Raw genomic sequence first — 27,173 nt, 5'->3', positions numbered from 1 at the left:
ATGTGTCAAAAGTTTTGGTGATCTTGTCTTTAAGTTCATTGAATTCTTGAGATAACTTTTGAATTGCTCCTCGAATTTTCAATTCTCAGTTTTCCTCCATTCTATTAATCTTGTTTGCAATCCAAACTCTGAACTCAATTTCTGACATCTCGGCCATCTGTTTATGAATGGAATCTTCAGTTACATTGCCATATCTTTCCTTGGGGGGGGGGGGTTGATCTACTCTGGTTATTCATGTTACCAGAGTTTTTCTGCTGATTTCACCCCATGTTTATTTTGCACCGTTTGACTAGATGAGTGGATAAAGAAAAGGTGGGCTCGGGGCTCCAGGAGTAGTGATTAACCAGCCCTTTGCCCAAAAGCTGGGACTGGTATCTCTACCTTTCCCCTGGAGCTTTGCCAAAGATCTGTATGGTGCTACAGCCTGAGAAACTGGGGACCTGCTTGGTGTGGTGAGGCTAAGTGGCTCTGTCTTGTTTTCAGCTGGTCTCTGTCCGACTCTAGTGAATCAGTTACTCTGGGTTGAAGTCTCAGCTGTGGAGAAATATTAGCAATTAAGTCACCCCACCCCCAAAGACAACAATTGGCAAAGGAATATCAAACCTTCCTACAACCACACACCCAGGGTACCACTTGGAAAGTCATCAGGTGATTGGCCCAGTTCAAGAGGTCCAAATAAATTGTCTCAGTCAGAACCTATCTCAGGTGGGAGAGTTTAAATGGTCTCTGGCAACTAGATCACAGGGGTCTGCTGACAACTCAACTCAAATATGACTTGCTCCAGTGCTCTGTGTGCTCATTAGGACCCACCCAGCAAATAGATTAGTCTGGAAAGGTTGATGCCTCCTTCCCCACTTTGCTCCTCTGTCATACCCAGTCACTGATAACCCTGCAGGGCTGTGACCCAGTTGCCTCCAATGAGCAGATATTCCAGGGGTTTGCACCTGCCTGAATCACAGGGAGATCTATGTCTCCTCAGCCAGGCCGCTGCTCTCTGCTACTATATGGCAGGAGGAGGTGAGGCCTGACAACCTCAGGAGCTTGATGGAGGCTGGGGCTGTTCACTCAGTTCCAGCCCCACCCCTGATTGATGTTACTGACAGAACAGAACAACTTTGCAGAATTTGTTTCTGTCCCTGCTAAATTCCCCTGCAGAAGAAAAGCTGTTTTGAGTTCACAGAACCTGCGCCTCAGGCCCTATCTTTGCTGCTTCCCAGTAGTTTGTATTCGCAGCACGGTTAGCTGTCTGTTCTAGCTTCCTGCCCTCCTTTGTCTATGCTGATGATCTCCTGAGGGTCGGGTGCATCTTAGGCTCAGTAAAGTGGTCCTCTGGGTCAGCCCCACCCTGGGAATCTGCCAGCTCTGTGCATCACCATGCTCCAACCAGGCCGGTACCGCCTCAGGCAAACCCTTTACTCATGGGGCCTGTGTTTCTGTCCCAGATCTTTTATGCCAGTGGCTGCCACCTGAGAAGATTCCCAGACTCCTCTGGTTGCCCAGAGAGACAGTGGTTGTGACTCCGGGATATCCAGAGGTGAGCCCTATTATTGCCAAACATGGCTGCTGCCCTGCACCTCAGGCCACCGCCACTCCTATGTGGTTCCTTCTCATCCGACTGTCCTCTCCTCACTCCCATGCTGCAGAATCAGCACTGGCCAGCAGCAGTCCATGCCCTATCCATACCTCTTGAGATAACACCCAAGAATCTGGACTCCTGGGGGACAGGCTTCCAGACCTCAGAGTGAGAGTGAAGGGTTCTGTGAACTCAAAACAGCTTTTCTTCTGCAGGGGAATTTAGCAGGGACAGAAACAAATTCTGCAAAGTTGTTCTGTTCTGAGTGCTGGGAGCTCAGACCTGCAGGTAAAGAATATATACAGTTTTATGCCTGGCAGGAGAGCACCATGGGACCCTAGTAGGGGAAGTACAGCTAGTTTTTAGAGGGTCTCTCCCGTGGAATATAATGGGAGGATTTTTGAACTCTGCTCATTCGTTTATGGGGTACTCTGAGCCGTTCTCATGGGTGAGGGGACTCCCATCTGCTTGGTGATGAATTTTGTACCTTTTGTTTGTATGTTTGGGGTCACAGCTCGCCTCAACAGGGTTGATGTGCGTTCTTCAACCTTCTCTCTTGGCACAGCTCTAATCCGTCAGGTTACTTGCTAAATTTCTGTCCTTTAACACTCCTTCTGTATGGGAGACTCTCTGCAAAAGAAGGAATTTTTCCAGCAGACTGCTCTCAGACTCAGGCTGCAACATTACCTCTTCCTGTGTCTCTAGCTTGCTAGGTTACCCTGGAGATTTTAGACTTACCATTCTTCAAAATCATCTGAACTAATTCCTTCAGATCTCTCTCTCTTTTTCTGGTAGCTTTTTTGTTTGTTTATTTGTTCGTTTTGTTTCAACGTGTCTTTTGTTTTGCTAAATCCTGAGGTTGGCTATTTTCCCTAACTCCGATTTTTACATTCAATAAGAACAGGGGGAATGGGCGATGATGGCTGACTGGAGCCAGCTTTCAACAGAAACTCCAGTCCAGAGGGAGAGATAACAGCTAGAAAGAACCCAACAGAGCTGAAGGATGGGAGCCAAGCTGAGAGAAGAGATAGATAATTGCACATCTTCTCTACCAAGGCAAGCTGCAACTCCAAGGAAACAAATTTCAGGTACAGAACTCATCCCAAAGAGGATGTGTGTCCATCCCCTCCCCAGAGAGTTGCTTGCTTGCTGTGGGATCTCTACTAGTGAGTGGGGAACTGAGGTTCTTTTCTCTCACTCCATTAGAGTGAGTTGCTAGAAGCTGGGACTCCTTCCCCAGAGAGTACCTGCTGTGAGCCTAGGAATTCCCTTATCTGGCAGGAAGTTTGAACAAATGTTTTCCCTGCCACCTCAAACCCCAAGTCTATCCTTACCCCTTGCCTGGTGATCTAGAAGTCTAACCCCTGCAGAGACCAGAATGTACACACTTCTTGGCTAGGACTGGGCATTGCATAGACGGTGGCAGCACAGCTACACTGTATCTGTGAATCCAGTAACAGTGCAGAAAGACACAGAGGGGAAGGTATCTGGCCTGGCTCTGAGAAAGTGTATCTCAGCAGTGGGTGGAGGCTTAGGTCTCCACGCAATAAGTGGAGACTCGAGAACTGCTGAGGTGCACAAACCCAAGTGGACACACCTCCCTCCCAACATGAACATTAATAGAGCAATTCTACTGGGATCTAATTTTGGACAGTCACCTCCCCAACTCTGTGGTCTGCCAGAGGGAACCAGACGTCACCCTATAGGCATACCAGAGCTGCAGAACAGCAGCAGCAAAGATGTGGTGGCTGAGGGAGAAATACATTTGCTGTCTGGACATCCTCAGGTTTAGATTGAGCTCAGGTGGAACACTCCCAGTTGCCATTAAGTACCTGAGGCAGGCAGGCTTTAGCTCCCTCTGCTGGCTGGTGGCATAGAGTAGTGGCCAAAAGGAGAAGGCATTGACTTTATTTTGACTCTGGAAGGCACAAACTCCTGGCACATTTGCTTATTGGAAAGAACTGGGCCACACAGACTGGGTTAACAGAGACTGGTAGTGGGGTTACCAGAGACTGGGGTTACCAGAGTCCAGTGGTAAAGGGGTAGCAAGGTAAGGAAAGGGACAACAGCCCCCGGTCCAAATCTTCTACTAGACAGGCCTTTCTGACTCCTTGGAACACTGGAGCAAGCCACATTTGAGCTACCAGTAGACTCCTGCTATCTAGTTGCTGGAAACATTTTGAACTCTCCCACTAGAGAGTGGGTACTGATTGGGACAATTGGTTTGGAACTCATGAACTGGACAAATCAACCGAGGACCCTCCAAGGTGGTACCCTTGTTCTGTTGTAGTGGGAAGGTTTGATTTTCCTCTTCCAGTTGTTGCCTGTGGCGGGCAGGATGTCTTAATTGCTTGTATTTCTGCACAGCTGACACTTCAACCCAGAGTCACAGATTCACTAGTATTGGACAGAGATCAACTGAATGCAAGACAGAGCTACCTAGTTCCATCACACCAAGCAGGTCTCCAGAGTCTCAGCCTGTAGTACTGTATGGGTTGTTTGCAAAGCTGTAGAGGAAAAGCTGCAGTCACCAGTCCCAGCTCTTTGGTAAAGGGCTGGTCAACCACAACCTCAGAAGACCCCATTCCAATTTCATCTTACCTGCTCATCTAGCCAAATGGTGAAAAATAATCATGGGGTGAAATCAGCAGGAAAACTCTGACAACATGAATAACAGATTAACTCCCCCAAGGAATGACAAACCAGCCACACCATAGGATCCCATTCATAAACAGATGGCTGAGATGTCGGAAATTGAATTTAGAATTTGGATGGCAAATAAGATGAACAGAATGGCAGTAAAGTTGGAATTAGAAATTCTATGAATAATTCAAAAGTTGTCTCAAGAAGTCAATGAATTCAAAGACAAAATCACCGAAGATTTTGACACATTGAGAAAAGTTGCAGACTTCCAAGCTATGAGAAATACAGTAGAATCCATCAGTAACAGAATGGATCAGGCAGAAGAAAGGATTTCTGACATCAAAGACAAAGCTTTGAATGCTCCCAAATACACAAAGAGGAAGAGAAGTGGAGAGCAAAAATGGATCATTCTCTCAGAGAGCTCTGGGATAATCCCAAGAAACTAATATTCACCTTATAGGAATCCCTGAAGGCGATGAGGTTGCTTCAAAAGGTACAGATGCTCTTCTCCAAGAGATAATTGAAGAGAACTTCCCAAACATCACAAGATGTGATGAAATTCAGATAGTAGACAGTTTCAGAACCCCAACATGAATCAACCCAAATAAAGCATCACCCAGAAATATTATAATTAACTTCACCAAAGTAATATGAAGGAGAAAATACTGCAAGCAGCTAGACACGAGAAAACCATAACCTCCAAGGGGAAGAATATTAGAATGACTGCAGATCTCTCTGCCAAAATTTTTCAAGCTAGAAAAAGGATGGTCATCTACCTTTAACCTCCTAAAAGAAAACAATTTTCAACCCAGGATCCTGTATCCAGCTAAAATGAGTTTCATTTATGATGAAGAAATTAAATACTTTAATGATATTCATATGCTGAAGAAATTTGCCATAACTAAAAACAGCTCTCCAGGATATTCTCAGACCCATCCTCCACATGACCATCACAACACTTTATCACCAAAGTAAACTCACTCAGAAATTTTTGATCAAAACCCAACTTTCACAGTGGTGAAAGGATTAAAAGTGTCCACTGAACGTTCAAAAAATTTGACACCCAAAATAACACCAGGCTTATCACTACTCTCAATTAATGTGAATGGCTTAAACTGCCCTATAAAGAGGCACAGTTTGGCTGACTGGATTGAAAAACTCAGGCCAGATATCTGCTGCATACAAAAATCTCATCTTACCTTAAAAGATAAATATAGACTCAGGGTGAAGGGATGGTCATCTATAATTCAAGCAAATGGCAATCAGAAAAAAGCAGGTGTTGAGATTTTATTCGCAGATACAATAGGCTTTAAAACAACAAAAGTAAGGAAAGATAAGAATGGTCACTTCGTATTTGTTAAGAGAAACACTAAACATGATGAGATTTCAATTATTAATATTTATGCATGCAACCAGAATGCTCCTCAATTTATAAGAGAGACTCTCACAGACATGAGCAACTGGATTTCCCCCAGCACTATAATAGGCAGAGATTTTAACACCTCTTTGGCTGTGTTGGATAGATCCTCCAATAAGAAACTAAGCTAAGGGTGGCACCTGTGGCTCAAAGGAGTAGGGAGCCGGCCCCATATGCCAGAGGTGGCGAGTTCAACCCCAGTCCTGGCAAAATAGAAAAAAAGAAACTAAGCTAAGAAAAATTTTAGACTTAAAATTAACCTTTCAACAATTGGATTTAACAGACATCTACAGAACATTTCATCCTAACAAAACTGAATACACATTCTTCTCATCAACACATGGAACATCCTCCAAAATTAATCACATGTTAGGTTACAAGGTTAATCTCAACAAATTTTAAAAAATAGAAATTATTCCTTGTATCTTCTCAGACTATCATGGAATAAAAGTTGAACTCAGTAACAACAGGAATTTGCAAACTCACACAAAGACATAGAAACTAAATAATCTTATGCTAAATGATAGCTGGGTCATAGATGAGATTAAGAATGAAATTACCAAATTTTGGGAGCAAAACTATAATGAAGACATGAACTACCAGAACCTCTGGGATACTGCAAAGGCAGTTCTAAGAAATTTATAACGTTGAAAGCCTTCCTCAAAAGAACAGAAAGAGAGGAAATCAACAACTTAATGGGACATTGCAAGCAACTGGAAAAGGAGGAACATTCCAACCCAAAACCTAGCAGAAGAAAAGAAATAACCAAAATTAGATCAGAATTAAATGAAATTGAAAATAAAAGAATTATACAACAGATCAATGAATCAAAAAGTTGGTTTTTTGAAAAGGTCAATAAAATAAATAAGACCTTCGGCTAACCTAACCAGAAATAAAAGGGTAAAATCTCTAATTTCATCAATCAGAAATGACAGAGACTAGATAATCACAGACTTGGCAGAAATTCAAAAAATACTTAATGAATATTACAAAAACTCTATTCTGAGAAATATTAAAATCTGAAGGAAATTGACCAATACTTGGAATCACACCACCTTCCTAGACTTAGCTAGGAATAAGTGGAAATGCTGAACAGGCCTATATCAAGCTCTGAAGTAGCATCAACTATACAAAATCATCCCAAAAAGAAAAGCCCAGGGGCATTGCCTGTGACTCAAAGGAGTAGGGTGCTGGCCCCATATGCTGGAGGTGGCAGGTTCAAAGCTGCAAAAAAAAAAAAAAAAAAGAAAGAAAGAAAGAAAGAAAAAGAAAAGAGAAGTCTAGCACCAGATGGCTTCACATTAGAATTCTACCAAACCGTTAAAGAGGAACTAGTACCCATATTACTTAACCTTTTCCAAAACATAGAAAAAGAAGGAATACTTCCCAATACATTCTATGAAGCAAACATCACCTTTATCCCTAAACCAGGAAAAGACCCAACAAGAAAAGAAAATAATAGACCAATATCTCTAATGAATATTGATGCAAAAATATTCAATAAGATCCTAGCAAACAGAATCTAGCAATACATCAAACAAACTATACACCACAACCAAGTGGGTTTTACCCCAGACTCTCAAGGCTGGTTCAATATACGTAAATCTATAAATATAATACATCACATAAACAAATTAAAAAACAAAGACCATATGATTCTCTCAATTGATGCAGAAAAAAGCTTTTGATAGTATCCAACATCCTTTTATGATCAGAGCACTTAAGAAAATGGGTATAGAAGGGACATTTGTTAAACCAATAGAGGCCATCTACAGCAAACCTACAGCCAATATTATATTGGATGGAGTAAAATTGAAAACATTTCCTCTCAGATCAGGAACCAGGCAAGGTTTCCCACTATCTCCACTGCTTTTTAACATTGTAATGGAAGTCTTAGCCATTGCAATCAGGCAGATCAAACTTTCACTCTTTGAAGATGATATAACCATATACCTGGAAAACCTCAGAGACCCAACCACAAAATTCTTACAAGTGATCAAGGAACACAGCAGCATCTCAGGCTACAAAATCAATACTCACAAATCAGTAGCATTCATATATACCAATAATAGTCAACGTGAAGAAACAGTCATGGACTCTATTCCCTTTACAGTAGTGCCAAAGAAAATGAAATATCTTGGAGTATACCTAACAAAGGATGTGAAAGATCTCTATAAAAATAATTATGAAACTCTGAGAAAAGAAATAGCCAAAGATGTCAACAAATGGAAAAACATACCATGCTCATGGCTAAGAAGAATCAACATTGTCAAAATGTCCATACTACCCAAAGCAATCTACAGATTTAATGTAATCCCCATTAAAGCACCTCTGTCATACTTTAAAGATCTGGAAAAACTAGTACTTCATTTTATATGGAAACAGAAAAAAACCTCAAATAGTCAAAACATTACTCAGAAATAAAAACAAATCAGGTGGAATCATGCTACCAGTCTTCGGACTATACTACAAGTCTATAGTGATCAAAACAACATGATATTGGCACAAAGATAGAGGGGTAGATGTATGGAACATAACTGAGAACCAATAGATGAATCCAGACACTTAATCATCATTTAATCTTTGATAAGCCTATCAAAAACTTAAATTGGGGTAAAGACTCCCTATTTAACAAATGGTGCTTGGTGAATTGTCTGGTGACTTGTGGAAGACTGAAACTGGACCCACATCTTTCACCTCTAACAAAAATTGACTCTCACTGGATAAAAAACTTAAACCTAAGACATTAAACCATAAAGATTCTTGGAGTGCAGGAGAAACATTTGAAGAAATTGGCCTGGGAAAAAACTTTATGAGGAGGACCCCCAGGGCAATTGAAGCAATACCAAAAATACATTACTGGGATCTGACCAAACTAAAAAGCTTCTGCACTGCCAAGAACACAGTAAGTAAAGCAAGTAGACTGCCCTCAGAATGGGAAAGGATATTTGCAGGTTACGTTTCCGACAAAGGTCTGATAACCAGAATACAAAGAGAACTCAAACTTATTAATAAGAAAAGAACAAGTGATCCCATTTCACTATGAGCAAGAGACCTGAACAGAAGCTTCTCCGAAAAAGATAGGCGCACGGTCTACAGACACATGAAAAAATGCTCATCATCTTTAATCATCAGAGAAATGCAAACCAAAATCACGTTGAGATACCATCTAACTCCAGTAAGAGTAGCCCACATAACAAAATCCCAAAACTATAGATGTTGGCATGGATGTAAAGAAAAGGGAACACTTCTGCACTGCTGGTGGGAATGAAAACTAATACATTCCTTTAGGAAAGAAGTTTGGAGAACTCTTAGGGATCTAAAATTGACCTGCTGTTGGATCCTGCAATTCCTCTACTAGGAGTATATCCAAAGACCAAAAATCACTTTGCAAAAAAGACATTTGCACCAGATTATTCACTGCAGCTCAATTCATAATAGCCAAGTCATGGAAGAAGCCCAAGTGTCCATCGACCCATGAATGGATTAATAAATTGTGATATATGTATATCATGGAATACTATGCAGCCTTAAAAAAGATAGAGACTTTACTTCTTTATGTTTACATGGGGGGACCTGGAACATATTCTCCTGAGTAAAGTATCTCAAGAATGGAGGAAAAAGTACCCAATGTAGTCAGTACTTCTATGAAACTAACTTAGATTTACTCACACTTTTTTATGAAAGGTAGAACACAACTGTAGCCCAGGATGAAGGAGAGAAATGGAGCGGGAAGGGAGGGGAGAGGGGAGGTTTGATATAAGGAGGGTAAAAAGTGAGACCACACCTATGGAGCATATTGCAAGGGTATAAGTCAAATCTGTCAAGTGTAGAACATAAATGTCTTAACACAATAATCAAGTAAATAAGGCGAAAGCTATGTTGATTGGTTTGATGTAAGCACATCAGATTGTATAAAAAAATCAACACATTGTACCCCACATATGCATAAATGTATTCATGATCTATGTGTATATGACTTAATACCAAAAAAAAGCCTAGAATTTATACAAATGTCCATTGATGGGGGAATGACTTGGCAAAGTATGACACTTTGATGTGATGGAGCAGTATACTGCTATCAAAAAGGAGGATATGTATCACTTATCCTATCACACTCTAGAGGTTAAATCAATACAAACAGGCTATTCAGTAATATCTATTATAATTTAAAATGTTTCCATAAATGTCCTGAACAGAGGAGTGAGCTGAGTGAAGTATGGAATTCTCCACAGCACTCAGAAAGAAGGCTCTTGAACACACACTGATGAAGGAAAGGAATGAGCAGTAATGTAGAGGAAGACTATATTGCCAAGAGAAAGTTACAATATGGCATTTGACAAATTGATGGCTCTAGAGACCCCTTGGGAGATAGAAAAGGGAACTAGACTTGGGGGAGAGTATTACAAAGGTGAAGTTAATCGTCCCTGTAATGTTTCATTTTATGGGAAAAAAACACATGCTTTCATGATGGATTTTGCAGTGCAAAATTAATTTTTCAGAATGTTTTCATTGAACACAATGAAAAGATCTTGAACCTATATTGTCAATGTGCCCGCCTAAGTGCTCTATGTACACACTCCTGCTGGTACAGGGACAGTGAGTGTGTCAGGGGAGAAAGTTTGCACACAGAGGATTGTGGGTATGGACTGAATGTTGCCTGGAAGAACACAGGAATTCATCCAAGGAGGGAAAGGGATTGAGATGCTGGCACAAGACAGAGGCTTATATGCATTGTAACCCGTTTGTACTATAGAATTTTTACCAAGTGAATAATTTTTTGAAGTTGAGGGAAGCACAAAAATGTCTCTGTACCCCCAGAGGATTGCTGTGCTGATCAAAACCTTAAAGTTGAGGGCACTACCTCCAAAATCTGTCCATTCCAACACGTCTCTCCATTCCTCAGGCCTTGGCCAAGAAGCTGTCCCCTGGATCCCCAGTGCCCAAATAATCACCTCCATTTGCCTCTTAGCCACAGAGAGATATTTCTAATACTCAGATAAACCTGCACTACCCCTGTTCAAACATCTGCCATGACTCCCCATTGCCCTTCTATGATAGTAATGGATCTCCTTTTAAGAACTTGATGTCCAGCTGAAAGCAATGCAGTGAGCTGTCAACCTCCAGCTGTAGAGTTCAAATCCTGCTGCAGCACTCAATGCAGCCATGCCATTTCCAGGACAGCCCCCAGCAAGTGACTGAGTGTGGCTGTGCACTAGTGCCTCACCATTTCTGCCCTGGATTCAGCTAATGGCAGCATCCCTGCCCTCTTTTAGCTTCTATCTAAAACTGGCTTCCCGGGTGGTGCCTGTGGCTCAGTGGGTAGGGCGCCAGTCCCATATACCAAGAGTGGCAGGTTCGAACCCAGCCCCAGCCAAACTGCAAAAAAATACCCAGGCATTGTGGTGGGTGCCTATAGTCCCAGCTCCTCAGGAGGCTGAGGCAAGAGAATTACCTAAGCCCAGGAGTTGGAGGTTGCTGTGAGCTATGGTGCCATGGCACTCTACTGAGGGTAACAAAGTGAGACTCTGTCTCAAAAATAAAATAAAATAGTCTTCCCAAGGACTTGAACAGACACATCCCAGGTTAAAGCCCAATCTCTTTACATGGTTTCCAAAGCATTCCAAGAAGGCCTTTTATTACTAGTTTTAGCCTCATCAAGAGCTCCTCCTTGTTCTTATGTGCATTTTGCAAGGATTCAGCCATCATTAATCTTAATACCCCCAATCCCCAAACTTACCAGGCTTCCTCCTGTATGCTTTCATCCTAACCTTTGCATGGCTTTCCCATTGAGAGGAAGTCTGTCCTGTGCCCACACCTAGCATGGTGTATTTGTATTCCCTGCTTCCCTTCCCAGCTTTGCTTCCTTTTCCTTCTGCCCTGGCATTGCCCATGTAGGATTAAGATGGGACTGTGTTGGGTTGCTAAAGGTCACCAGTGCGAAAATTATTTACTGAATGAGGTGATGGATGGCTTTTACCCACTAAGATATTTGAGAATTTGTGGAATAGACTGCAAGATGAGAATGGAAAGAAATCACAAAAATTAAAGGTCATAAATGTCTTGAGAACATAATGCAACATTAGCCAGAAAAGCAATTGGTTGGAGGAGAAGTTTTTACTTGGAGGCATCTGCTTTGCATACGTTGTCACTAATTTGACGTAGCCCTGTGGGATAGAGATTGTCCCTCAATTTACACAGTGAAAAAGTAGTTACAAAAAGAATTGACTTTATTAATCTCACATAACAATTTGGTGGGGAAATAAACATGGACTTCCAAATCTTTCTGCCCCATAAGCCTACAACATTGCCCTTATTATTCAGCCTCAGTACCATGATGTGCTTCTGGTCTCTGCTCCTATAGTCACTAGGAAATAATAGGTAAATCAAAAGAAAACATCTCTGTCCTCCCCCCACCTGGAAAACAGAGCCAATGAGAGGGGCTCAGGAATAGGCCATGAGGACCCACACTCACCTTTCAATCTCTTCAGGCTCACGGTCCCTCAGAAGCTCTTGCACCTCCTGCCGGCAGCACTCCTGATATTCTGGGTGTCTTGCAAAGTTATACAGCACCCAGGAGATGCCACTGGCTGTGGCCTGAGGAGCAGACAGGCAGGCTTGAGTCTCTGGGCTGCTTCAGTGCCAGGGCATGGACAGCACCCAGACATTAAAGCCCTCAGGGAGGAGGGGAGGAGGGACAGGATGGGCAGAAGAGAGTCATCGGGATCCACCTGCCACATCCCTGGGATGGAGAGATCCTTGTTCCCACTGTAGTCCCACACTGGAACCCTCATCTGCAAACATGAGGGTATCAGCCTCTGGTCGTATGTCCTCGTCTGACAACTTCTTCCTGTTTTCATCCTGGAGACAAGGGAGAACCCTGAAACACACCAGCTGTGTGAACACTTGAGGCTAAACTGAAACATTCCCTGAAGATACATTATCCAAGCAGGATCCTTTCCTCTTAACTTTCAGCCTGCTGCACAGGCTTCCTCCCTGGTTTCCTGAGTCCTGATTGCTCCCCATCAGGCATCACTCTATAGAATCACCTTCTAAACCTATTTCAATACTTCCTCCCTTCCTGAAGCACCTTCTATAGGTCCCCAATGCCCTCTGGAACACATCTGAGTTTCTCAATATGACGTTTGAAATCAAAGTCCATTCTTCTCTTGAATTCAGATTGCAGAGGAACCCAACTTGGCCAGCAAGAGCACATCAATGAAACCCAAAGTCTTTAACTTGGCCTTGGCTTTGAGGAAGTCATCAACACCTTGGCTGTCAAGGGTGCAGCGCTGTCCCTGAATGACAGTGTCTGTGAACTTGTGTACCAGATCATAGGTCCTGTGAAAGCGTTGCCCGTCGGGAGTGAGGTAGTACAGGAGATCCAAATACAGGAAGATCTGCTGTATTCTTTTCATTATAAGGGCACTGAGATCCAAGGTGGCAGCAATATATTCACTGGGATTCCTTCAGGGCCAGGGCAAAGAGAGGATGCACATCCTCAACACACATGAAACCTTGGGAGCACCTCCCATCCAGAATCCAAAAACAAAGTCCAATCCAGAAAAAAATGGTGCCTCTAAACCCACTTCTCTCTCTGCCTCCCACTCTCTGTGACCTGCCTCATGCTCTCGGTCCCCAAGGCAGAGATTAGGTATCATCTTCATCTGCTCTCACTCCTATTCAACATCTGGTCCTGCCCATACTTCTTTAGTTTTTCCTAAATCTTCCCCCCATTTTCTCCACCAAGTTCGTATCTCCTCCTCTCTAGGTCTCTCCCTCTCTCTCTTTCTCTTTCTCTCTCTCTCTGAAACAGTCTTGCTTTTGTTACCCTTAGTAGAGTGCTATGTTTTCATAGCTCACAGCGACTTCAAACTCTTGGGCTTAAGTGATCCTCTTGCCTCAGCCTCCCAAGTATCTGGGACTATAGGCGCCCACCACAGCACCTGGCTATTTTTAGAGACAGGGTCTTACTCTGGCTCAGGCTGGTCTCAAACTCCTCAGCTCAAGCAACACACACACCCCCACCATGGCCTCCCAGAGTGCTATGATTACAGGTGTGAGACAAAACACCTGGCCACTCTCTTTACATCCTGTGTCTACACAACAGTCAATCCTTTACATAGTCCAGCGTCCAACATGAGCTCTGACCAAGACTGTCATCAGCTCAAACTCCTCCATGGCTCCCTGGGAACCTTAGAATATGTTCATACTTACTCCTGGCTTTTGAATTTCCTTAGGACCTAACCTCATATAACCCCTCCTTGCTCATTCCCAATGTATTTCCTTAATGCCTGTAGTACATGCCCTCTTGCCTTCACTCACACACTTCTGCCTACATAGAAGAACTGCTCTTTCTCTCTCCTTCCCTATCCTTCAATACCCAGTGTCAACACACTTCCTCTGGCTCTTCTGGTTACTCTGCCCATTCCTCCTTCCCCCACCTACTCCCAAGTTCCCCGGCCCAGAGCAAGGACTCACACCTGACAATTGCTGTCAAAGCTGAAGATGCATTTCTTCAGACTGTCCAAGGTCATGAAGCTGATGTGCTCAAACATGTCCAGACAGGCACTGCCCTTTGGCCTGAACAGAGAAAGAGACAGAGCTGAGGTCCAGCCCTGGATCCCTTGAACCCCTCCCAACGTCAACACCAGGGTAGACCCCTAACCTCTTGGTCCTTTTCCCCAGGCACCTATTCCCAGCGATGAACAGGCTGGGGTGAGACAGGAAGCTGTTATTACTAGGAGGTGAACACCCAAAGGCTGGGAGTCAGGAGATCTGAGTTCAAATTGCAGCTCTGTCTCCTATGCTCTTAGTGCCCGTGGTCAACTCACTCCCCTCCACTAGGTACCATCTGTCAAATCTTACTAACAGTCACGTTTATCTGCTTTGGTGGCAGGTAAAACATATTAGAATCCTTCCTGCACCATTTCAAGATCACTAACTGGCTAAACTTGGGATAACTGCATAATTTCTATAGCCCTCAGGTTCATCATCTATAATGGGGCAAAAAGAATTTTCTTTCTTTCTTTTTTTCTTTTTCTTTTTTTTTGAGTAGAGGGTCTTGGCATCACAGCTCACAGCAACCCCAAACTCTTGGGCTTAAGCGATTCTCTTGCCTCAGCCTCCCAAGTAGCTGGGACTACAGACACCTGCTACAATGCCTGGCTGTTTTTGTTTTTGTTGCTGTTGTTGCAGTTGTCATTGTTGTTTAGCCGGCCCAGGTCAGGTTCAAACCCACAAGCTTGGGTGTATGTAGCCAGTGCCCTAACCACTGAGCACGGGTGCCACCCAGGCAGAAAGAATCTTGCTTTCACAGAGTGATTAAAATTAAATTAGAACACATATATCATGGAATCAGCATCCATCCTTATTTCTTGTACATGGTGAGTACTCAATAAATGTTGGCTTTCCTCATATTTATTGATTACAAAATATCCCCATACCTGGAGAGGTAGTTCCTCCATGGGCCCTTAGCATCTTTGTTGTTCATGCCAAAAATTAAAACCCAGACGTTAATTAATTTAGCCCACTTCTCAGGCTTGTTTTTGCAGACATCAACTCTGAGGGATAAGGTAATGAACCCCTCTGGACTAATATCAGGCTTGTATCTGCTTGATATGAAAGTAGATTCCTTATGTCTGATGCCCTTCCCACATAATGCAATATACTCCATGAGCAGGCACCTATAGAATCCCACATGTGTCATTCCATGGGATTTGGGTGGCTAGGAGGAAAAAAGTCAAATCAACAAGAAGCATATATCATGACCAATAAGCTGCCCTTTGTCTCTGACCCAAGGGTCTTGTGGCAGAATCAGTGAAACAGTAACAAGATAATTTAATCAGTTTGCAAGTAAGAAAACCTCCTAGGTATCCAGGCTCACACCTGAAATTTCAGCAATTCAGAAGGCTGAGGAGGGACAATCACTTGAGCCCAGGAGGTCAAGACAAGCCTGGACAACATAGCAAGACCCCATCTCTTTAAAAAAATAAACATTAAAAAATTATCCAGCAGTGGTTTTGCATACCCATAGTCCCAGATACTTAGGAAGCTGAGGCAGGAGAGTCACTTTAGCCAAGGATCAGGCTGCAATGAGCTATGATTGTACCACTACTCTCCAGCCTGGATGAGAGAATGAGATCACCTGTCTTAAAGCAAAAAAAAAAAAAAAGAAGAAGAAGAAAGAAAATCCTAGGCACTGCAGGGGAAAAACTGTTTCTCAATTCTTCACTTCCCTCAAAGGATGTGGGCATCCTTTGCAATGTGACTTTTCAGTAACTTCCATTAAGAGATGGAACCTGTTTTATTCCTTACCCCTTTGATTCTATACTGGACTTTTGGCTTCCTGTTTTATTCCTTACCTTTGATTCTATACTGGACTTTTGGCTTTCTTTGGTCTATCCAATGTGGTAAAATGATGAGGTAATAACTAACAAACTTAAACACCAGAGTACATAGGCAGCCTTGGAACCCTGTCCCTGCCAAGTGAACTGCCCTGAGATCCCTTCTGGAGGGAGAGAATCACATAGAGAACAGTCCAACTGCCCCAGCAGAGACATCAGTATGATGCTGGCCAAGCCTCACACACAGGAGAGACTGACCCAGGATCAGCAAAGCTGCCTTCCCAATCCATAGCCAATCATGCACCACGACAGACCCCTTCCACATCCAGAAGAACCAGCCCACTCTCCTATGGACATACTACCAATCATCTCCATCACTGATCTCTAGACTTTAAAGGGCTTTTGTGTGAGAAACACAAAAACTGACACCTTCTGAGCTCCTACGATATACCAAGGACATGACTCTATTACATCATCTTGATCACCTATTAAGTGGGGATAATTATCCCCACTTTACAGATGAGGAAACCAAGTCTTGAAGAGGAAGAGCAATGGACCCCAGGCCACCCAGCAGAGTCAAAATTACAGATCTGTCTAAGGCCCCTTTGATTCCAAGGCTCAAGTTGGGACCTTGGGCTGAAGGAACTCACGTGCATGATGTTTGCACTCTCACTGAAAATCTTCACATGTTGGAGTGCTTACATCCTACTAATTAACATAGCTTTCACCTCATTTACTTAATCACAGTGTTAAGACATTTGTGTTCTATACTTGATAGATTTGACTTTACCCTTGCAATATGCTCCATAGAAATTTGTACAAATAATCAACACATTGAATCCCACAAAGGCATAAGTGTATTCATGATCTATGTATATATGACTTAATAAAAAATGAAATAAAATAAAACACTGAGTGATTGAGCAAAAAAAGAAAAAAAGAAAATCTTCACATAAGGCTTCAGGATATTGAAATGGAAGGCAGACGTCAGGATCCTACAGTGGTAGCTCCACTTGTCACCAGCACCCAGCAGGAGCCCATCCCCTAGTAGGGCAGTCAAGGTCAGTGAGCAGGGAAAGTGCCTTCCTATGGCCCAAAAAAGCTGTCCCTACCCTCATTCACCTGCCGTTGCTCACCGAGCCAGGGTTTCAGGAAGCCATAGAAAGTCACATCCTTGGGTGTGACGGCAGCTGACATGAATGAAGCTGATCAGGGGACATGGAGAGGGATAGGGGAGGGGGTTTAGATGGGGGTTCTAGGCTCCCACCGAGGGTTTTGCACGTCCCACCTCCACGCCCAGAATAGCAGGAAGGGGGACAAGAGCAGAGGAAGCAGAGAGCATGGAGGAGGAGAGAGAACCAGACCAGGCTGCAGAATCACAGTAGAGTAATGTCACAGCCTAACGCAGCACAAAGCGTGCCATCATGTCTTCACATACCTGTACATGTCAAAACACTCCCACAGCACTCCAGCATAGCCTGACACTCTAAAAAATGCCTTCATAGGAACCTAGGATACCCTGACTGCCCATAATTCTCTGACATCTCCTGACACGGATGTGAGACATGTGACATGGTCCTAACATAGCCACAACGTACATGACAACCCTTAGCACAAGATAATGTGTTCTAACATAAACCAGAGACAGTGTGACATGACCTCACCATGCCCCACAGATGGGCCGAAGGTAGGATTTAATTTAATTTCCTACAAAGTACACTAACAACAACCTCAAACAATATTCCAATAACTCATCAGACAGTTCACAAACTGACCCTGGGTCTTGGACCTTGCACAAGACTCAAACATGGCACAGACATGACCAGCAGGAAAAAAAGGAGAAAAAACAAAAAAGAGAAACTCAAACAGCATCTCAGACAGAAGACAAACCTTAAAAGGACACAAGTGCTTTTGACCCTGGCTGAGCCCCAGACGTGACCATCCCTGCATGATTCCAAGTGGAAACATATGCCAAGTGGAAACAGGACCATAGAATAGACATAGTCACACAGCAACCCTGACAGAGACACCAGCAGACAAGGTGAGAGGTCTGGCAGGTAGAAGTCCAGGGAAACAGAGGCAGTGGCATCTCCTGGAGCCAGCACAGAAGCTTTAACACAGGACAAGCTATGATCAGGCAGCATCTCCCTGGAACAAAGGGCATGGGCTTAAGGTAGGTGGGGTGGAATATGGAGGAAATCCCCTCCCCCACCAGTGTCACACTTACCCAAAGGTGCTCCCTAGGCCCTGTGTGGTTAGGAGACCACACTCTGAGCTCTTAATCTGGAGACAAATAAGGAGAAACCAAGTCATGCTCTTCTAGGCTGCTGGAGAGGAACTTTAGGGAAGACACTCAGACCAGAGCCCTGGGGTTCCCTCTAACATGTCATCATTGTCCCTGCGCTGAGTCTCCCCCTAGGCTCCCTCCCTTTGTCTTGTATACCTGGTGCTCTGGGTCCTCACAGGAACAGAAAAAGTCTTTCCCCATTTAGATTCAAGCACCACATTTTTGTGGGTTCTCCACCATCCATTTTTCAGAATAAAAATAATAAGGCCCTGAATGATGAAGTCAATTGTCCATAGTTTCCCCAATAGTAAATGGTATGCCTGAGATCTGAGACTGGATTGATCTGAGTCCAGAGCTATGAACTTGATTAGTGCCCCCAAAACTTCAGCTCTGAAAGCCTCAGACCTGCCAAGATGGGGCAGTCAGAGTCATAGCTGTTGGATGAAAAATTGGTTCTATTACCCAGGCCAGCACAATGAAAGTAAACCACAGGGCATTTATGGGAATGCTGGGAGAAAAGTGAGTTTTTGTTGGGAACTGTGCTTCCAGGATTCATTGTTGATATCATTAGGGAAGGGCCAACTTATAAGGAAAAGTGATGCAGAGAAAAGTAACATGAAGAGAAGACAGATTCCTAATGACATGGTGTGAGACCTAGATCCAGCCACGGATAAAGGCCAGCCTCCCCAGACTCTACAATCAACACATTCCCTCTGTTATCTTAGAACATGTTTTAGAACACATGAGGTTAAGATTCAACCATTCACAACTGACAGACCCCAGGAGTCAGAGAGCCAGACTTGCCCAGAGTCACTCAGTATTTTATTTTTAATGTTTCAGGTTGGGAGTACAACGAATTAGGTTACATTGTTTGCATTTGTTAAGTAAAGCCCCTCTTATAATTGTATCCTGCCCCCAAGATGTCACTCAGTATTTTGGTGTCAGAACCATAACCTCTGTGAGAGACCACGCATTTCCCTGCTCAGCATGGCCTGTCTGTGAAAAGGAAGGGCAAAAGGCAGAGGGCAAGGTGAAGGCACTAGGCTATGGTGGGGTCTCCCTTTGGAGATTTCTGGGCCCTGAGGCAGAAAAGCAATGGCCTTAGGGCAGATGAGCCACAGGGTGGGGCAGAAGGAACTGACCCACAGGAGTGAGAGTCAAGTAAATAGCAGCCCAGGTCCTCCACCAGCTGCAAGTTCTCCACATTGCTCTGGGCTTGGAGATGGGCAAGGCTGACACCAGGGAGCCTGGAATACTAATAGTGCCCACTGCACCACTACGCCTTCCACTTAAAAAAATTCCTACTCATTATTACAGACCCAGCTCCAACAACTCCTCCTCCAGGGAGCCTTCCAGCCTACCCCACCAAAAACTTAGTTCTCTGAGCTATCATAGAGCATCTTTCTCTGGTGCCTTCCTGACCACATGAAGTTGGGTGATCTCTCTAGGACAGGGACCTGGATTAAGGCCTTCTGGGGCTCCGGTGGTGCCCAGAACACCAGGGCAGAGACCAGACCACAGAGCAGGGAGAAGATACTGTGGGAGGGGGTGAGTACATGAAGGGAAGAGGAAGATGGATAAGGGAGAAGAGGAAAGGAGGTGCTGGGGTGCTGCAGAGACCACACAGGAGCTTGGAGGAGGAGGGACGGAAAGAGCTTAGACGTGCTACAGCACCCACCACCACAAGCTCTGCCTGGGTATCTGAGGCATTGAGGACAGACTAGATGATGTCGGGATGGCACAAAGTGATGACAGGGAGGATGGGTCTGAGCCACCACTTAAAGCCCTGGGGATAGGTGGCCACAAGCTAAGTCATTTCCCTCAATCCCTCTTCCATGGGGGGACCTGCAAGAAAGTTGGGGCAGTCACTTCATTTGATGAATAATTTTATGTGTCAATCTGACCTGGCTAAGGGATGCCCAGAGAGCTGACACAGCATTATTTCTGGGTGTGTCTGTGAGGGTTTTTCCAGAAGAGACTAGCATTTGAAATGGCAAACTGAGGAAGGAAGACCCACCTTCCCCAATGTGGGCAGGCACCATCCAACCCATGTAAGTCCCAGAGAAAACACAGAGGCAGAGGAAGGGGTATTTGGCACTTTCTCTCAGAGGTGGGACATTCATCTTCTCCTGCCCTTGGACGTCAGAACTCTAGGTTCTCAGGCCTTTGGACTCAGACTGAATTACAGCACCAGAGTCCCTGAATCTCCAGTTTGCAGATGGTACACAGTGGGACTTCCCGGCCTCCATGATCACATAAGCTAATTCTTATACTAAATCCCCTCATCTCCTCCTTTCTTTTTCTTTCTATATCTCTCTCTATGTTGAAATAGATTAATAGACACACTGATATGGATAGCTAAATAGATATAGATATGACTATGTACACCGTGGAATATTATGTAGCCTTAAAAAAGATGGAGACTTTACCTCTTTTATGTTTACATGGATGGAGCTGGAACATATTCTTCTTAGTAAAATATCCCAAGAATGGAAGAAAAAGTATCCAATGTACTCAGTACTTTTATGAAACCAATTATAATTACTCACATTTTCTTACTAAAGATAGATCACAACTGTAGCCCAGGATGAAGGAGAGAAGTAGAGGGGGATGTGAGGGGAGGGGAGGTTTGATAGAGGGAAGGCAAATGGTGGGACCACAACTATGGAGCATAATGCAAGGGTGCAAGTCAAATCTATCAAGGATAGAACACAAATGTCTCAACACAATAATTAAGTAAATGAGGTGAAAGCTATGTTGATTAGTTTGATGTAAGCACTTCAAATTGTATAAAAAATCAACACATTGTACCCCACAAGTGCATAAATGTATTCATGATCTATGTGTATATAACTTAATAAAAAGAAAAATAAACAAATAAAACTCTATATGTAAATCTCAAAAAAAAGATACATTCTATTGATTCTGTTTTTAACATGAAGCCCAGCTAATAAAGCAGGTCTCCCCAAGAAGCCTTTGCAGTGACACAACTCTGCAGTGAACAGGGTACCCAGATTCTATACAGTTGGAGGAAATCTCTGCTTCTTCTTGCTCCTTTTCCTGGGGCTCTCAAAGCCCCAATAGTGCATCCCAGGGCAGAGGGAGAAGATGCTGTCAGTTCACAGAGAGGCCCACCTTAACTCAAGAGTAAAGATTTTCTTATTCTGGGAATGGTTCAGCCACCTGTATTGGAAGGTCCCCACTGAGGGGTTTGTGGGCAGCAGTGTAGGCTCAGGATGTGTCCCCAGAGCTGGTCCCCACATCACCTCCTGCCTTGGCTGGTTCACAAAGGCCCTGGTTCCTCCCCCATAGAAGGGCCTGCACACTAAGGACAGTCCATTCTCAGCAGATGCCACAGAAACAGAGGGAAACTCTAACCATCCATCAGTTCAGTGAGTCCCACCTGTGAGAACCTTCTACAAACCAAGCTCTTTGCATAGTGTGTCCTGTGTACCCTCCCTATGGACATATCTATCACTCCTGCCCTTTGTAAATTAACAGACTGGGGCCATGTCATCCAAAGGACAGAGCAAGTCTAAGTCAGCTAGCAAGGACTGAGGGAAAAGGTTGAGAATGGCTCCTGAAAAAGGAAGTGAGTGGCTAACATTTATCCAAGTTGCATAGCAGAGACCACTGGGATGTCTTAGTGGGACGTCCTGTGGAAAGCAGCAGCCCAGATTGGGGCAGACACAGGAAATGGGCCAGGAAGGGAGCAGACACTGGACAGTGCCCCTCAGGAGGCCTCAACTCCAGCAGTGGAGACTATGGGAATACCAGGGGCTCCCGGCTTTGTGCAGCCCTCCGCAGGAACCCCTCAAGGTGCAGCAATGTGGGAAGATAGGCAGGGAAAGGATCCTAAGCAGGCTGGGGATCAGGGACAAGGAGGAGAGAGAGGCTTGGGTTGCATAGTAGAGCAATGAGGGAGTCAGCTGGGGAATGAGGGAGCCACCTCCCTGGCTTCTCTGCCCTCCCAGACCCTAGTTCACCTAAATCCCCAATTCCCTAAGGCCTCTTCCTGGACCTAGGAAAGTCCACCTACCCTGACTCCTGCCACATTCACCAGGACCAGGTGACCCCAAAACCAGTACTATATCCAGAGCTCAGGGAAACAGCAGAGACAGTGGCAATTGTCATGGAAGGCATAGGTCCAGGCCAGGATGCGAGCCAGGAACCAGGGCCCCGACCAGCAGCGGCAGTGTCCATGAGCTGCTGTCACCAGCCCCAGGTCCAACCAGGACAGGCTCAGCTGCAGCATCTGCAGGACAGAAGGGTGGAGGGGGAATTCCTGAGGCCCAGAGGAAGGGAAAGGAACTCCAGACCAGTGCAGAGGGGCAGGGATGGGGAGGGCTCAGAGATGGGGAATCAAGGGCTGAGAGCAGAGGGAGAGATCTAGGGACAACAGGGGAAGAGCCAGAGTCAGAGGACAGAGAAACACACGGTCAAGAGTGTCTCCTCTCCCCTCCTCCTGGGTCTTCTTTGTCCCAGATCTGTTCTTATCTCCTGGAAAAGGTGAAGGACTGAGCTGAGCCAGCCAATCCCTGCCTGCCTCGTCCCTGCCTAGCAGTGGCCAGACTCAAAGGTTGTGGTATCCAAAGGCCCTGAGGCCCCAGATCCGTGTCAAGTAGGATAGACACTGAAATCTCATGACTCCACACCTCTGAGCTTACCCTTTAGGATACTCAGATTTTTATTTTATAAGGAGAAAATTCTATACCTGCATGGGCTGCCTTGTAGCTGTACATTCACTGAGCACCTACTATGTGCTAGGCACAGTTGTAGGCACTGGGGCTGCAATAAACACCTCTCTGCTCTCAAGGGGCAGCATCTAGAAGGGATACACACTGTGGTCAAATAAGAAATCGAGAATTTATCACACAGTGAGAATGACATGAGGGCTTCCCAGAGGAGGCATCCTTGAGTGGGACCCAACTGAAGGCACAAGAGCTGTGGCCAAAAGGGCTCCCACGGTCAGAAACGAAGTGCCTAGCAGTAGGCACAAGCAAGCATGTCTTGCTCCTTCAACACCCGTGCCCTGATGGCAGTTGGTGTCCCTAGGGAGTCCAGCTAAGGGGACAAAATTTGGCCCAGCATTCATTCTAGAAGTAGGTGTCTCAGACACTCCAAATCCCAGCAGGTGTCTGCAGTCACAGCAAGGATAAAATCCATCAGGGGGATCCTGGACCAAAGGGCAGGAAGCTAAAAGGGAAGCAGAATGGGAAGCAAGAAGTCTCAGATGGGGACATTCAGAGCCCCAGGAGGCTGGAGTACCTCCAATGCTTTTTGGTTAACAAGGAACATCTCAGCTGCCAAATCACACACCTGACTGGTGCAATGTCTCCAGTGCCACCCTGGGAGACAGAGACTAGTGCTTCTCCCCAGCGGTCCTTCCACATCCACCCAAAGCAGGCAATGAGGACTCCCCTCCACTCCTACCCCATGGTCTGGAAGTCTGTACCCCATGGAGTTCAGATTCTTAGGCATTTTCTTGAGAGGTGTGGACAGGACATGGGCTGTTACAAGTCTGTGCTGAATTGGTGGCACAGGTGGCGCAGGTGGAGTGAGGGAGCCATACAGGGGAGGGAAAGACAGTGTCCCACGGCACAGTGCAGCAGTGGCAGTGGTGGGAACAATAGGGCTCACACCCCTGGTGATGTTTTGGAGAAACACTTCCCACCTCTCTTAGCAAGCAAAGGGCCTCTACTCCAGTGGCCACTAGAGGAACAGATCTGGGATGGAAATGCAGGCCCCATGAGCAAAGGGTATGCCTGAGGTGGTACCTGCCCAGGCAGGGCACGGCTGCAGGGATGGAAATAGAACCTGCGCGTGCAAAGGCGGCATACTCCCAGGGTGGGTCTGAGTCAGAATTGCTGCTTTTGTAAGCCCAAGATGCAACTGGCCCCTAGGGGAGCATAGCTGGGCCAAAAGCAGGCATGGAAGCAGCATCAGCCAAGAAAAGGGCAGGAACTGAGAGCCGTTTGTAAGCTCTAATGGCGCCTGCCCCAACACAGAGTGCAGTCGAGACAAAGATGCCAGCTCTGTGAGAATTGGCACAGTGGCAGCAGCACAGGGGTGGGGCTGAGTCACAGTTTCTGTGAACTCAAAAGCACCTAGCCCACAGGGGAATATAGCTGGGAAAGATACTCAAATTCTGTGAGAATGTAAGTGGAAGCAACAATAATGGGGGTGGGGCTGGAACTGAGTGAAACTCCCTAGCCTCCATTAAGCACCTGCGGTAGTCAGGCTTCAGCTCCCCCTGCCAGCTGGTAGCCTAGCTGAGGAGGCATAGATCTCCCAGTGACTCAGGCAGGCGCAAACTCCTGGTGCATCTGCTCATTGGAGGGAACTGGGTCACAGTCCTGTGGGGTTACCAGAGACTGGGCATGACAAGGTTGCAAGGTGGGGAAGGAGACATCAACATTCCTGGACTAATTCATTTGCTGGGTGGGCCCTTCTGACTCCACAGAGCACCAGAATGAGTCATACTTGAGCTGCCACCAGACCCCTGCTATCTAGTAGCTGGAGACCTTTTGAACTCTCCCACTTGAGACTGGGTGCTGACTGGACAATTGATTTGGAACTCTTGACCTGGGCCAATCAACTGAGGACCATGCAAAGTGGTACCCTGGTTGTGTTGTTGTGGGAAGGTTTGATTTTCTTTTCCAGTTGAAGCCCGTGGGAGGTGGAGTGTCTTAGTTGCTTGTATTTCTCCACAGTGGAGACTTCAATCCAGAGTTACTGATTCACTAGGATTGGACAAAGACCAGCTGAAAATAAGACAGAGCCACTTAGCCCCACCACACCAAGCAGGTCCCCAGTGTCTCAGGCCGTAGTATTGTATGGCTCCTTTGCAAAGCTGTAGGGGAAAAGCTGCAGTCACCAGTCCCAGCTCTTGGGAAAAGGGCTGGTTAATCCCTACTCCAGGAGCCCCCAATCCAACTTCACCTTATTTGCTCGTCTAGCCAAATGGCAAAAAATAATCATGGGGTGGAATCAGAAGAAAAACTCTGACAACATGAATAATCTGAGTGGATTAACTCCCCCAAGGAATGACAAAACAGACACACCACAAGATCTCATTCATAAACAAATGGCTGAGATGTCAGAAATTGAATTCAGAATTTGGATAGCAAATAAGATTAACAGAACGGAGATAAAGGTGGAATTAGAAATTCAAGGAGCATTTCTTTTTTTATTATTATTAAATCACAGCTGTGTACATTGATATGATCATGGGGCATCATTCACTAGCTTCACAGACCATTTACCAAGTTTCACATATACCCTTGTAAGATGCACCACTGGTGTAATCCCACAAATATCTTTGTTATGATGTGATTTTTGGTCTTCTGGGTATATGCCCAGTAGAGGGATTACAGGATTGAATGGCAGATTTATTTTTAGATCTCTAAGTGTTCTCCATATCTCTTTCCAAAAGGAATGTATTAATTTGCATTCCCACCAGCAGTGCAAAAGTGTTCCCTTTTCTCCACATCCGCGCCAACATCTCTGGTCTTGGGATTTTGTGATATAGGCTAGTCTCACTGGAGTTAGATGGTATCTCAGAGTAGTTTTGATTTGCATTTCTCTGATGATTAAAGATGATGAGCATTTTTTCATATGTCTGAAGGCCGTGCACCTGTCTTCAGAGAAGTTTCTCTTCAAGTCCCTTGCCCAGCCTGCAATGGGATCACGTGTTCTATTCTTGCTAATGCATTTGCCAGCTACTTACCATTATTTAATCTTTGAAAAGCCAATTAAAAACATTCAGTGGGGAAAGGATTCCCTATTTAACAAATGGTGCTGGGTGAACTGGCTGGCAACCTGTAGAAGACTGAAACTGGACCCACACCTTTCACCATTAACTAAGATAGACTCTCACTGGATCAAAGGTTTAAACTTAAGACATGAAACTATAAAAATACTAGAGGAGAGTGCAGGGAAAACCCTTAAAGAAATCGGTCTGGGCAAGTATTTTATGAGGAGGACCCCCTGGGCAATTGAAGCAGCTTCAAAAATACACTACAAGGAGCATTTCAAAAGTTGTCTCCAGAATTCAATGTACTCAAGGACAAAATTACCAAAGATTTTGACACATTGAGGTAAGAAATTGCAGCCCTCAAAGATCTGAGAAATACAGTAGAATCCCTCAGTAACAGAATGAAGCAGGCAGAAGAAAGGATTTCTGACATTGAAGACAAAGTTTTTGAATGCTCCCAAATGCTCAAAGAGGAAGAGAAGTGGATATAAAAAATGGATCATTCTCTCAGAGAACTCTGGGATAATTCCAATAAAACTAATATTCACCTTATAGGAATTCAAGAAGGCGATGAGGTTGCTTCAAAAGGTCCAGATGCTCTACTCTAAGAGATAATCATGGAGAACTTCCCAAACATGGCAAGAGAGTCTGAAATTCAGAACCCCAACCCGACTCAACCTAAATAAAGCATCACCCAGACACATTATAAATTAACTTCGCCAAAGTTAATGTGAAGGAGAAAATTCTGCAAGCAGCCAGACATAAGAAAACCTACAAGGGGAAGAATATTAGAATGACTGCAGATCTCTCTGCTAAAACTTTTCAAGCTAGAAGAGGGTGGTCATCAACCTTTAACCTCCTAAAACAAAATAATTTTCAACCTAGATCCTGTGTCTAGCTAAACTGAGTTTCATTTATGATGGAGAAATTAAATACTTTAATGACATTCATATGTTGAAGAAATTTGCCATAACTAAATCAGCTCTCCAGGCTATTGTCAGACCTATTCTCCATAATGACCAGCACAATCCTCTACCACCAAAGCAAACTCATTCAGAAACTTTTGAACAAATTCCAACTTCTGGCAAAAGGATCATAAATGTCCATGGACTTTTGAAAAACTCAATACCCAAAATACTACCAGGCTTATC

General features: G+C 44.6%; 1 pseudogene; it reads right to left on the bottom strand.

Moving 5' to 3' along the window:
• Positions 1 to 22,521, bottom strand: part of LOC128582216 (cytochrome P450 4F2-like) — a 52,153-nt pseudogene extending 29,632 nt beyond the window's left edge.
• Positions 22,522 to 27,173: the final 4,652 nt, after the last annotated feature.

This window comes from Nycticebus coucang, chromosome 3, assembly GCF_027406575.1.
Source record: "Nycticebus coucang isolate mNycCou1 chromosome 3, mNycCou1.pri, whole genome shotgun sequence".
Taxonomy (NCBI): domain Eukaryota; kingdom Metazoa; phylum Chordata; class Mammalia; order Primates; family Lorisidae; genus Nycticebus; species Nycticebus coucang.
This window is presented reverse-complemented; position numbering and strand designations above follow the sequence as displayed.